Source organism: Thamnophis sirtalis, unplaced genomic scaffold (genome assembly GCF_051295495.1).
Source record: "Thamnophis sirtalis isolate CommonGarterSnake01/CBP01778 unplaced genomic scaffold, rThaSir2_p1.2 scaffold_3, whole genome shotgun sequence".
Lineage (NCBI taxonomy): Eukaryota > Metazoa > Chordata > Lepidosauria > Squamata > Natricidae > Thamnophis > Thamnophis sirtalis.
Genome location: NW_028261383.1, coordinates 165,422,398 through 165,436,686, shown reverse-complemented (window position 1 = coordinate 165,436,686; position 14,289 = coordinate 165,422,398). Strand labels below are relative to the sequence as shown.

At 41.3% G+C, this 14,289-nt stretch overlaps 1 protein-coding gene across 3 annotated transcripts in view; it reads right to left on the bottom strand.

The window, feature by feature from the left end:
* The window catches only part of CDK16 (cyclin dependent kinase 16), an 87,939-nt gene extending 73,866 nt beyond the window's left edge, over nt 1-14,073 (bottom strand). For all 3 annotated transcript variants that reach the window (XM_087710731.1, XM_087710732.1, XM_087710734.1), the window contains exon 1: nt 13,916-14,073. The gene's annotated coding sequence lies outside the window, so the exon portion shown is untranslated. The remainder of the gene's footprint in view (nt 1-13,915) is intronic.
* Nucleotides 14,074-14,289: the final 216 nt, after the last annotated feature.

Sequence of the window (14,289 nt, the reverse complement as noted above, 5' to 3'; positions counted from 1 at the left end):
TATTCAATGAGTAAAATCCATGTTATCACTATGCTGCTCCTTGATAAACCACTGTTTGTTGAATAAACTGGCTGTGTTCACACAGCACACTACATCATAACAAAATTAACGTGCCATATGCTAAATAATAATACATAATAAATTAACGGCGTTATGGCTTATCAAGACACATGTATTCCAGCAGAGACATTCAAGCAGAGCTAACACATACCTTGGCCTGTGCCTGGTGGTAGATCCAACCAAATCTTGCCCAAGCTATGCACTCATATCAATGCAACCAAAGCATTACTCCAAAGAGCCAAGGCTGCATTACCTGAGGGGCCCCTGGCTGCATCCTAAAACAACTTGCTGATAAAAGATAATCTCATCCAAGGCAGCACTGGAACTTATCTCAGGATTGCATGTCCCTAGAAAGGAATCGTGATAGAAACCACAACCCTGAACTCCAGGGGGATAGGTTTAATGAAGGTTAAGCCCATCCTTGTGGAGATGGAAAGCTACCCAGCCCAGCAGGAAAATTCCTCCACCAACCCTCATCAACCCAGACAAAAGGAACCAGCAGAAGTTGGGAATTGACTTCTGTTTTTAGTTTTTCCTGTACATTCAATTGCTTTTTCCCCCCAATCAAGGCCAGTCTATTGAGTTGAACAGGTCAGCAAGACTCAGTACATTGTTATTTAAAACAGATAATGCCAAGGATTTAAATTATGACAACCTTACTTTTAAAGATGCAGATTTTAAGCTCTTCCATGGACAACAGGGAAAACAATGACTGAAGACTGGAAAACTCAAATTCAGCTCAATGTTTGCAAGATTTTTGGGGGAGGTGTTGTCCCAAGGCTGCCAAAGGATTTGTTTGGATCTAGCAACTACTATCCTTATCTATTCCCCATTTGACTTTGATGTTTCATCCAAATTGCTGTTTTCCCTTCATCACATCTGTTCTCAACAATCACTAAAGTGGAAGGGTGGAACCGTCTCTCTGTACCAGGCTCCAAAAGAATGAAAATGCCAAGGCAGCTGAACCAGGACATTTCAGATGGGAGCATGATATACCATAACAGGCGGTAATAATTCAGGGAATAAGCTTATTTATGGGTAAACCCGCACACGGCATTAAGCCAACACTGGAAAAGGGATTTGGTTTCGTTTTCTTGAATCTATCCTTTATGGTTTCTAAACTATGGTTTATGGTTCAGAAGCATGGGGTACAAACTCGGCCAACTGCACTTTATTCAAGGAACCACAATTGAAGCAAACATGTCTTAGGTTCCTGAATGCTGCCAGAAATCAAAAGGGAGTTAAAGCAAAAATGTCAGGATGCTTCTATCAAAGCAATTTCATTTAATCTTTAGCTTCCCCTAAGCAAGACTTGGTTTATAACGGGCTTATAAAATCCATAAAAACCACCAGTGTGGAACCAAAAGAAGCTGTCTTTAAACCAATTATCATTGTTTTTCAGCCCCCAAAAGATAAAAACATGAGGAATGCCACATATATTCCGTGAACATCTCAGAAAAGACAGGATGTGATATAAATGTATACTAGCAAATTGTTGATAAATAGACAGCACCAAGGACTGGTGGATTGTCCACCCTCTTCTGCAATCCATTTTTTTTACTGAGGTGTGATAGAAAGAGCTATTGAGAAGTAAAGGTTAGCAGAGAAGGAAAGGAGTGAGCTATTCCTTCTTCGTCAGCCTCCTCACTTGCCTGGAGAAAAGTAATGGTTGCCTGTGACTATCAGACAAACTTAGCTGGCAATGTTTGTTTTGTTCAAACTGACAGGATCTGGAAGGATGGGGAGGGGAACCCTTTCGGGGATTATCTTCAGTTGCATTTGGAATGTGGCATCAGCCAAGACCCTGCGGCAAAGGTGGAGGTGTGGCGATTGTCATCTAGGAATCTCATGGCTTTCATGGTCCCTGTACCACAGATCGCCAGATGTGAGACCCTGTTCATTAAGCTGGGCTCATGGGATCAGTTGGGATTGTTGCTATTGAACTAACCTCCCTCCTGTACAGCAACCTCCCTGCCAGAGCTCCTTGACTCCATTTCTAGAGTCCCCAAGACCTGAGGAATGTCAATCTGCCTTCTGTAGGAACGGGGTATGAGGTGGCTCAGAAGATCGTGACAACCATGACATTTATGGGCCTATTCCACATCATTCAGAGACCGACATGAGAGATTGGTTACGCACCTGGTCAGGTCTTCCTGTTGGAACAGTGGCTATGTGATCTGAGATGGGGAGAGCTCTTGATGTTCTCCTTGTTGTGGTCAGATCACACTCTGATTGCCCTGGGGTTCTCTAATGCCACTATCCACTACAAGGAAGCTGGACCATTAGATTGGTCTGTGCCCAACAACTAATAGGCTTCAGAGGGAACAAGGGCTGTTCTTGCTGATCTACTGCATGGTCCATCAAAATCTTGGTCACTGTTTGGAATAAGGGGCTGGCTGAGCCTTTGGATTTCATTGTGCCCATGCAACCTCTTTCCCTTCAGGGATCCCATTACTCCCCATGGTTAATGGAGGAGTTGAGGGAGATAAAACAAGAGATGTCGAGAGTATCACTGGTATCAACAAGAGCTGAACACAACTAAATATAGGTTTGAGTACTGTGTGGCAGTAAGGGTGACATCAGTATTTCTCCATCTTTACTGCACCCATTTTTAGATGACATGAGCCCTTTTGGGGGGGGGGGACTCGGAGAACCTCTTACAGGAACATGCAAAGGAATTTGTTCAGCATCTGTTGGATAAAGTTGCTTGGATTCACTTGGAGTTGGATTCTGGTCTTGTAGCAGATCCAGAGGAGATGCCTTGGAAGAAGTCTTGGTTGGTTATCTGGGAACAGTTTGAGCCTGAGGAGGTGGACAAGGGCTTTAGGACTATGAGTTCAGCCACCGTTTTTTTAGATCCATGCATCTCCTAGCTTGATAAAGTGGCCCAGGGAGTGACACATGAGTTGGTTCTAGCAGAAGTTACATTCTTTGAATGAGGGAATTGTTCCATTACCTCTTAAGGAGAAGTTTCATTTTCCCCCTCCTCAAGAAGACATCACTGGGCTCCATATTCTGGATAATTTTCATCCAGCATGTAACCTCCCCTTTTGTGGGAAAGTGGTTGAAGCTGTGGTTGTGAAACAACTTCAGCAGACTTTGGAAGAAGTGAGTTGTTTTAATTTCTTATAGTATAGCTTGGATTCATATCCAGGTACGGTATGGAACAAGCACTGGTCACACTGTTGGATGACTTCTACTGAGGGTGGGATGGGATTTCTGCATTCATCCTTGGCTTACTTGACCTCTCTGTAGCTTTTGATACCTGTCAGCCCTCTCATGTAAATCAAAGAGGAAGCATTTCCCTTCCTCATTTCAGAGATATTTCTTTACCAGATCCCCAGTGTCTTCAACATAGCAGAGCTTCTAATGGTACTGGAAAAGTTCTTAAAAATTCAGGGAGGTATGGTATTCCGTGACCCGTCAAAAGCGCGGACGGCAAAAGCGCGATCGACAAAATCGCGCCTTTGACGTCATCACAGCGCGACGAAAAAGATCGAAAAATTCAAATAAAAATTAATAAAAATTAAATTAAAGCAAGCTGATTCACATAAAGGTAAGGGTTAGGGTTAGGGTTAGGGTTAGGGTTAGGGTTAGGTTAAGGGTTAGGGTTAGCTTTAGAGCGTTAGCGTTAGCGTTAGGGTTAGGATAAGGGTTAGCGTTACGTTTTTCGTTACTTTAACGGTTAGGTTTAGGGTTAGGTTTAGGGTTAGGTTAAGAGTTAGGGTTAGGGTTAGGTTTAGGGTTAGGTTTGGGGGGGTTAGGGGAAGGTTTTAGCTTTATTTTTACATTTTTTCGATCTTTTTCGTCGCGCTGTGATGACGTCACAGCGCGCTTTTGTCGAGCGCGATTTTGTCCTACGCGCTTTTGTGGTGGAACCATGGTATTCAGAGATGTATCTGCCTTGAAAGTAGCCCATGTATAGAGCACAGTCAAACAGGAATTGACCAGAGGAAATGTTTTATGGTATAATACAAAATCATAAAATGCTTTACAATAACTTTTATGTCACAAAACTTTTTATAAAATTTGTTAAATTTCAATCCTATGGGAACCACAGGTTCTGGATGTGTAGGTTAGCCCATTTGAGGTACCATAAGACAGGGTCTTATATTTTTTTTACCCCCAAAATAAGTGCTTGGCCTTATTTTCGGGGAGGTCTTATTATTTTGGAGGTGCAGGAGGCGGTGAGCACGTTCACCACATGGCTGCTGCTGTGTGGCAATATTTGGGGGGGAGGGCTTATTTTCGGGGGAGGGCTTATTTTAGCCCATGCGCTCAAAAGCCCAATTGGACTCATTATTCGGGAAGGTCTTATTTTCAGGAAAACTGGGTAGTTTGGTTGAAAACATTTTGCCTTATGATATATCATTTTATCCAGTTAAACATTACAAATATAAGAATTCTAGTAGTACCGATATATCTTGACTATCATCTGAACAACAGATTAGGCAACTGCCAACTATTAAATATTATTGGAGGAGAGCCTTTTCAGTAGTAGCTCCGACCCTTTGGAACGATCTCCCCGTGGAGATTCGCACCCTCACCACCGTCCAGACCTTCCGCACAGCCCTCAAGACCTGGCTATCCCGTCAGGCCTGGGGATAAAGATTCTAATCCGTCCCCACCCGAATGATGAATGAATGTTGTGTTCTATTTTTACTTATGTATTGTCTCATGTCTTGTCTTGTATTCCCCTCCCCATAAATTGTAAGCTGCCCTGAGTCCCCTCAGGGAAAAGGGCGGCCTATAAATAATAAACAAATACAAAAATACAAAAAAATATTGACATTAAAAAGAAGAAAAAGGATGAACATGCCAATGTATTGTAGCACACTCCTATCAGAAACGTTAAGTTATAATGTAGTTTGTTGAGCTTCGGCTTATGCACTCAATTATGTGAACTCAATCAGTTATTTAACCATGATTAAACAAACTATGACAGTACAACGATACACCCAGTCAACAAGTCAACACTATATCTGTTGGTCTAAAGAAAACAGTTTAAGCGATGCCATAAAAAAGCCTACGCATTACCTATTGATTCATGTCTTCTTTTTTAAAGGCTTTTTATGAGCATGTCCAAATGAGAACCTATTCTCATAGTAAATACTAAAACACCCTTTCTATATACCACAACAACATACACCACTCTCACCCTTTACGTAAGACAACTGTAATCTTTGATTAATCTTTTCTGTATCTTCAGTAACCAGCTATTAGCCACATCCTATAAGCAGTTTGGGCTTAACCATTTCTACTTGGCTATAGCTGAATATGTTGAAATATGGCTACTTAGGATAAGCCAGACATCAGTCTTCACAGTATGCCTCCACCAAAGAACTACTTCCTTACAGGTCAGTTACATTTCAAGAATATGTATCATATTTTTCAGAGTATAAGAAACAAAAAAAAAAGGCTGAAAATCTGGGTGCGTCTTATATACTGAATATAGCATTTTTGCCTCCCGAAGCCCTGCCCCCTTCACCAAAATGGCTGTCCATATCCTTATGGGGACTTTCAGAGAGCTCGTGGGGGCTGGGGAGGGCAGAAATGTCCGGAAGACCGGCCCACCATAGAGAGCACTACTAGAGCAGCCGATGCTGGAAGACTCAGCAGCTGAGTTTTGGAGTTTCGAAGTTATGCTCGGACCGTGGTGGCGGCGATGCCCTGGGAGAGTTGCACAAGGGCTTGGTGAGGCTGGGAGCGGAACAGGCGCTTGTTCAACCCCACTCTCCAGCTGGGCAGAGCTCCATGCACTGACCTAGGGGTATCCCGAATGTGCCAAGCCGTGGGAGCTGGGGGGCAGGCAGAGCGCCACATGGCTTGGCACCTTAGTGATACCCCCTAGGTCAGTGAATGGCGCTCTGCCCAGCTGGATAGGGGATTTGCCGGGCGGCTGCTCGTGAGCATGGATACCTCATGGCTGCTTCGCCCCTGAGGCTGTGCCCGGTTTTTCGGGAATCCGCTCGCAAGGGAGCAGCCACCCAGCAACCCCAAAACAATAAGCCCTCCCTGATAATAAGCCCAAGGCCATATTTCGTGGGGCAAAACAAAATAAGACTCTGTCATATTTTCAGGGAAACACAGTACCTACCTACCTAACTACTCTCTCTCCCTACCTACCTACTGTATTTCTCTCCCTACTGTATTTCTCTCCCTCTCTATCCCTCTACCTACCTACCTACTTTTTTTTAATTTGCCTCTTCAAAACCTTTCTGTGTCTTATAATCCGGTGCGTCTTATACTCTGGAAAATGCGGTAGTTTGGAGAAAACTGGCAAAACAACTTTCTTTGAGTCAATATTTAATAACAGTAAATATAATGGGGCATTGTTTCATTTTGCCCACACAGCCTGAGCAAGAAAGGGTCAAAAAGCAAGCTGGAATAAATGCCTAGCCAAGTCCTCTCCTTCCACCTCTATTCTGGCTGCCTGTCAGACCCAAGATAGCCAAGTGATAATCACAGGCCTTCGCAGGGTCTACTAAGTGCTCAAATTGTGTCCAGGGATGGGTTTGTTTTTTTGTGGCAACAAGAAAAAATAGCCTTCTATTTTATTCCACTAAGCATACACATACAGCGGGGGTCCCCAATCCCTGAGCTGAAGACCCTCTGGGCACCAGGCCACCAAAGTGGCAGGCAAGCACACAAAGATTTGTTTGTGCATGTGCGGCATTTAGGTTGTGTCCCCCCCCCAAAACACCACCATCCTCACTATCAAAACCGCCAAAACCAGACGGTCCACAGAACCAAAAAGGTTGGGGACCCTTAGTGTACAGTACATATCCAACTCCCAACTCATATATAACCAACACGCACTCCCCAATGTACCAGTAACACATGAAAAAAGTTGGTTCATGGATGCACTTACTGCATTACTGCCTTATGCCAACTCCCAAAGGACAATGGACAGCAGCCAAAATTCCTCTTCGGAAAATCTTTGACTTGAGCTAGATAATGCAGTGTTTCTAATGTAGGGTTAGGGCTAGGGCAATTCTTTGGAGGATCTGGGGCACAGATCTAGCAGTTGTCCGAAACTCATCTTCATCCAGGATTTTGAAACAGCTACAGAAGGCGTTCATGCACTCCCAAGAGCAATTGCAGCTGCTTTAAGGAGCTGCAAACAGGTGCCATGTTTGTGTTATATGCACCTCACACCACCTTTTGTGTTTAAATCAGAAAGGCAGCACTGCACTCTTAATGAGAAAATCCAGAGTGCCTGGAGGGTGTAATGCTGGCTCTGCTTGACGTTTAAGGAAATGTATGTTTAAGGAAATGTATAAGGAAGATTTGTTTTATTTTGTTATTTAAATGACTTATATAACCACCCATCTCATAGCAGAAGCTCTGGGCGGAGTACAAAGGTTAAAATCAACACAACATATAATCTATGATGATGAGAAGAGGGCTACTCCTGTAATGATAATTATAAGATTTTACAGAACTGTAGCTATTTTGTGCTTTGTACAGTGCGAAGTTCTTTGCTTTGACAGGATTTCCCAAAAAAAAAAAATCTAACAGAGCTGTCATTTGGGGCCCAAACAGTCAAGAGCTGTACAAAAAGACAAGCAATTGGAATTCATAGCAAAGTTCTTATCATCAGAGAAAAAGCTTGGCCTGTTGTTGTTTTTAAAGGGTCATAATTCTGATCTTTAGCAGAAATTTATGCCAAGAAAGGCTGAGCCCTATACCTATTATGGAAATTAGGAAGAGATGAAAAAGTTGCTTATTTAGCATAATTTATTATTCTACCCAAGATGAGGGTCAACAAAGTACAAAAGGGAATTAAGGTGCCTACAGAGACCCATTTTTCCCTTCCAAGGGTTTGCAGTGTTACTCAAGCATTGTTGAAGTCTACCTTCACAAGGCAGAAGAAAGAAGAACCGAATCATTTTTTTATATTCAAGGGGGAAACATGGAGGGTGGGGATGAATAAAAACTGAAAGGGCAGGACGATGATCCAACGTTGCGACGATACGGACGCGCAGTCTCGATGCTCCGAGACCGCAGCCGATACTTTTGCCGCTGGGTGGTCTAATCGAACCCAAACCGTCCCGCAGAGACGGTGAACAGGAAGAATATGTCTTGCTGACCTCAGGAACATCGCAAAGTCCCTGATCGATGCAAGAGAAGTTCTTCAAGCCGGCAACAAAAAATCCAGCTAAGGCTGACGAAGTCGGGGCAACTCCAAAACAGAAGGATGCAGAAAGAGAAAGTGTTTCCAGCTGGTGAGGAACTTTTACCATTTTAAAAAGAGACTGCCTATAAAAAACTTAAAATTAATTTAAATTGGAGAACAGAAGAAATAAGCAGCGGAATTAAATTTGGAATGGTTTTGGACAGTGGGTTATCTTACTTTTTAAAAGCTATCTTCATGGATGGAATTTATGCAAGCCTTTTAAAACGAATGGATTAAGTTTTCTTCTTCTATTTTTTTTTTCTTTTATTATTCTCTGTAGCCTATGGACTAAAATTTTCCTCTTTCATTACTGTGGGTATTCTCCTAACTCATTCAAAAATCGGACTTTTTTTAACTTGAAATACAAAAAAGATACAAAAAGAAACAAGGAAAATTGTAACAATAACACTGCTACTCGGATGCTGGAAGGTTTGTGTATTGGAAACGAAACAGTCTTATTTTTCTCACTGATTATTTTGGCTTGGCACTACAAGGTCTCACTGCTTGGTTATAGAGAGTGATAAGAAGGAAAGCATACAGATGTCCCTTTGAAGTATATCTTTAACCAGAGAAAAGTAAAAACAAAACATTATTGTCAATCTATGCTTAATTTTATTAATCTTCCAAGCTAGAGCACTGTGTTTGGTAGCTGGAGATAATGGCACAATTTCAACAGCAGAAAGAAACCTTAAGTCTGCAAAAGATATTCTCAGAAATACAGAAATTATTAAATACATATGAGAAGATAGAGAAGAAGCTGGAAGATTTAAAGCATCTAATAGCAAAATATGATGAAGAAGTTGAGGACGTTTATCAAGTGGAAAACGTAATGGTTAAAACCCAAAAAATTGAAGTGGAAAATGAATATAAAGAAATTAGATTTGCTGATATTTATGGTGATTGGTTTGTCTCTGAAAATGGAAAGAGTGGAATACTGAAAAAGGAATTAAATGGAGGGGAAATTTACTCCAGATGGCAAGATACAAAAGAAGAAAAAACAAAAGAATATATGGATTTAAAGAGAGAAATTTTATTAGCAATATCATTGATAACGCTAGCTGATTAAGGAAACAGAAGAAGGGCATCGAGATTACATGAGAGATTTTATAAGCAAGGAGTTGCTAAGAGGAGTCCATACAAAGTTGATTAAGGAGATGATTCAAGGACTGACACCACAAATGGCGGAAAATATGAGACTATTTTGCTATTGGAAAGATACAGGTTGATAGATGGAAGAGTATAATTTAAAACTAGTTAAAGTTAGTGAAATGTAGTGGCACTAGATATAGTTAAATAACTGATGTTACTAAGGTATACAATGTGTAGAGTCATGATGAGTAATAATTGGATACGAATATTGAATGGTACCCATGAAAGGAAGATTAGAAATCCCTTTGGATTATATATAAAGGTTAATAAAAAAAGAACTAAGTTAGATACAGAAAGTTTTGATTATTAGAGGGAAAATGTTTTGATACAGGATATAGTTAAATAAAGGAGGGATAAGGATAACAATGTATATATAGATATGGGTATAACATAAGGAAACTGGATGCAAATTGTAAACAGTGATTTGGAAAGGAGGATTAGAAAATTTTGTTATTAAATATTATGGATGTTTAGCTAGAATAGGACACAAGGATTTGGTGTTAATGGAGGGTTTTAGAAATATTAAATGAAAGGCCAGTATGTGGTTATGTATTAAATCTTGGTGTATATTATGATGGATGTTTAAACAATTATAGTCAAATGAAAATGGCGATATGATGATGGTAACATGTATAAATATCTGAGTTAAAATACTTGAGTTAATATGAATTATGTTTGTTGACTGTGGAAGAGATGCACGAAAGTCTTTTTGTAACCAAACTGATACACTTTCTACAGCATGTAAAGAAGGATACGCTGTGTCTGTTTTGAAAATTAAAAATAAAATAAAATAATTTTATTAAAAAAACTGAAAGGGCAGGAATCCTAAGGAATCCTAAAATACTTCTAAAAGTGTAATCAAATCCACAAAAAGCAAAACAAGGTAAATGAATCTGGGTGTACCCCAAAGGGGGAAAATGTATACTTCAATATTTAAATCCCATTACATAAATCAAAGGACACTCCTAAACACATTTAACCTTAAGTAAATCTTAATAATTCAAAGAAGACTTATTCCCAATACAAATATATAAAAACTGCAGCCTGTCATATTTGCAGGACAATTAAGGAACAGTGATAGACTCTTTAAGATTTTGTTCAGCAGTTAAGAACATGGGAGTTAAGCCTTGAGGGAAGAAAATGTGTCTTTAAGTTTTATTAGCATGGAGGATGACATGTAGATATAACACCGGCTTAAACCAAGTGTCAACTCATAAAGTTGCCATGGTGCCAAGTTTAAAATCCATACATTAGGTAGCGAAGCCGTGGGAAAATGGCAGTATCCCATCAACTGTTCCTCATCTGAATGTAGGAGAAATTGTCCCCATAGGTACTGGAAGGATAAAACATAAATACCATCACAACCAATGAAGAATGATAAGACAGAACAACTACAAGCATTGGATTGAACAGTGGAAATCTTAATAATTCAAAGAAGACTTATTCCCAATACAAATATATAAAAACTGCAGCCTGTCATATTTGCAGGACAATTAAGGAACAGTGATAGACTCTTTAAGATTTTGTTCAGCAGTTAAGAACATGGGAGTTAAGCCTTGAGGGAAGAAAATGTGTCTTTAAGTTTTATTAGCATGGAGGATGACATGTAGATATAACACCGGCTTAAACCAAGTGTCAACTCATAAAGTTGCCATGGTGCCAAGTTTAAAATCCATACATTAGGTAGCGAAGCCGTGGGAAAATGGCAGTATCCCATCAACTGTTCCTCATCTGAATGTAGGAGAAATTGTCCCCATAGGTACTGGAAGGATAAAACATAAATACCATCACAACCAATGAAGAATGATAAGACAGAACAACTACAAGCATTGGATTGAACAGTGGAGATGGTCATGAGACACCAGAATCAAAGATGGTCCATCAATACAGTCTATGCAGATTTAATCAGAAATAAGGCCTACTGGACTCAATAAGACTTGCTCCCCAGACAGGTTATTCAGTGAAAGAATAACAAGGAAATCAAAAAATCTGAATGCAATAGTATAATGTTTTCCATTCTCTTGTGTTTTTTTATTTCATGCATTCAAAACATTCCAAGTTGGCTCATTTACCTGCATCTAGTACAGCTCCTTTACCTTGTGGACATCTTTTCTGAAGGTGCTTTTGTCATAGTGTGCTGGGATCTGCCTTGCATGGGTAACTAAAGTAGTTAAAGAGTGACAATATGGTACCATTTTGAATTACAGCTCTCCTGATTCCTAAACATACGCTGTATTGGTTAGAACATACTATTGAAAATATCTGGAGCGCTGTATTGCAACTCTAAGAAATAACTGATAGCTACATTCCAATACTGTTTAGAGTTTATTCAATAACAAGCCACATTGAAGGGTAACTAAAACCCACTGACCGGTAAAAGCCATTAAACAAAAAGAAAGTTATTAACTTAGTGTCTAAGTAAAGAAGTCCTAAAATATTAAAAAGCAGGAAAGAAAGGTTTCATTGCAACCAAGCCTTCCCAAGTCCCTTGTCTTCCAAAAACTGACTGAGCAGCTAAGATGTCAATGCAGTTCTCTCTGCAGTTCCCTGGGACCTGGCCCAAATGCCAAGCCCACTGAGTGCCAAAAACCAATCATCCATGCTTCAGTTGGCAGGGAAAGAAATAAGTTGGAAGGGGAAAGCCAGCTCAACACAGAACTAAGTACCCACAAATTCTGTAGCACCCTAATGAGCACGCCAGACAGACAAAAACATTTTCCTCAAAGGTTCAGGAGCCAAATGAGGACAAGCTAACTAAGAAAGACAAGGCAGCAGCTAAGTTGTCAGGTCCAACAAAATAAACAGTAAAACAGGTTGACAAGAAGGAAATCTGGCCTTCTAATAAATTCTGGGTTACTTACAGGGAACAAACCTAGAAAGATCCAGCTAGGCCCACTCCCTTTTTTCAGGCTTCTGCACCAAATGTCTCCAGGGGTAATCTGGACAGCAGCTGCCCCAAAGCAATTCCCCTCAGAACAACCCTGATCCATGCCAACCTTCCAGCATCGTCATAAGAACCATTTACTTACCCACACATTATTAGTTGCAGACGCAGCGCTGCGTGAAGAGAGGAGATGGAAGCGCCCCCCCCCATTACATCATCAGACCTGTGAGGCAGCAGGTGATAGCATCAGGTCTGGAGGTGGGAAGTGAGAAAATGAACCCCCTTCCAGCCTGACCAAGAACAGCTGGAATTCCAGAACAGACATCAGCTCAAATCAGTTTGTCCTCCTTTGGAATTCAATTTCTTCTCTCTTTTTCCTAGCCAGAAAGAATGCTGATCCCCATTACATTCTTTCCACAGACATTTCTGCACATGGTCTCCGGGGGAGAAGGAAAGGAAAAGCACACAATCCTTTTCCATGTATAAAAGTGTAAAGGGAGAGAGGGGAGGGAACGACTCCGTAATTCTCTAGGGAAGACATACATCCAGTTCTAACCATCTCTCCAATATTGTGAAAAGACCATCTATATGATACAACCGATGAAATGCAGCTTAACCATTTAGAAAGAATTACTCAAAAGACCAGAAGATGCCTCCAAGACAGAGTAATTACGGTATATGTATCCGTGATCATGATTAGAGAGAGAGAGAAAAAGGCAATTTGAGAAGTCAACCTGAACATAAAGCAAAGAACAAGAGGATGTCCCTAAAAAAGGAGGAGTGAAAGATTCACTCAGCAAGTTGAAACACCTCTTAGAAAAGGACATCTAACCCTGAATCATCCAGCCACAGAATGAATATTAAATATCTGGACTGAATCTCAAAAAGGCCAAAGACAATGAAAAACTTGAACAAAAAGGAAGGCAGTGATAGTAATGGGGAATCTTTAGGGCCTGGCAGTTAATTGGGAGAAGTAGAGGGGGAGTCAATAATACAGATGGGACATAAAGTGGTGAAGACTCAAGATCCATTAAGTCCAATCCTACTTTTCCTAATTTCAGCCCTAAGGTATGCAGGATATACACCAGGCTTCAAACCTTAACTGAAGGGGTGGATCCCAGGGACTTTGTAGAAAGAACATGAAAACCAGGGAAGGAAGATTAAGAAGAAAGTCTGGTCCTCCAATATCCTGAACTAAAACAGCTTGCCTTTGGGCCAAAGGAGCAGGATCTGATTCATGCAGCTCTATTGAGGAAGAGTTTAGAAATAGACTGGTGATAAATATGGAATAGAAACAGCTGAAAAACAGATCAACGTAGAGTCATCGACCCTACTTTTCCCTAATGAAAGAGAAAGAAAAGGCAGCAAATATTTTGAACGGGAATTCAGTAATTCATAAAGCACAGTGTTAGGAGATTGGGAGTGTTTAGGCCAGTAAAGAATTAAAGAAAGGTCAACTAGACCGCTTTGCACGATCAGATCTGTTGTATGAAAATGGGCGATCCAACCTAAAAGCTGGGCGAAAAATCCCTGGGGGGGGGGAGGATTCGGAACAAGGGATCAAAGGTCCTGCTGGATTCCACGACCCCCTCCCCCTCCCCCCCCCCGCAGAAATCTCTCCTCGGTAAAGAACTGTCTCTTACCTTGGCGGCGGTTACTGCTATTGCGAGTCCCAGTAATCCTCGGCCATGGCCGCCAGCATGGGCCGCCTCGGAACTCGGCACCCCTCAACCACCCATGGTCACCCCCCAAGCCCGGGTCTGCTCGACTCCTCCCTCCCAGCTCCGAAGAACCACCCCCAACTCAGCCGCCTCCCACCCTACGACTGACCAACGCCAACCCCCTGGCTGGGCTTAACTCTCCCCACCCCTTTGGAGCGTACCATTCCCTGTTAACATGGGTAAAACCACCAGAGAAGCTGGAGGCCTTACACAATTCATGTTACCCCACACTTAAAGAAGGCGAGGGAAGAAACGGAACCGACACTTCAGTCATTTCCAGAAATAAGAGAGTTTTA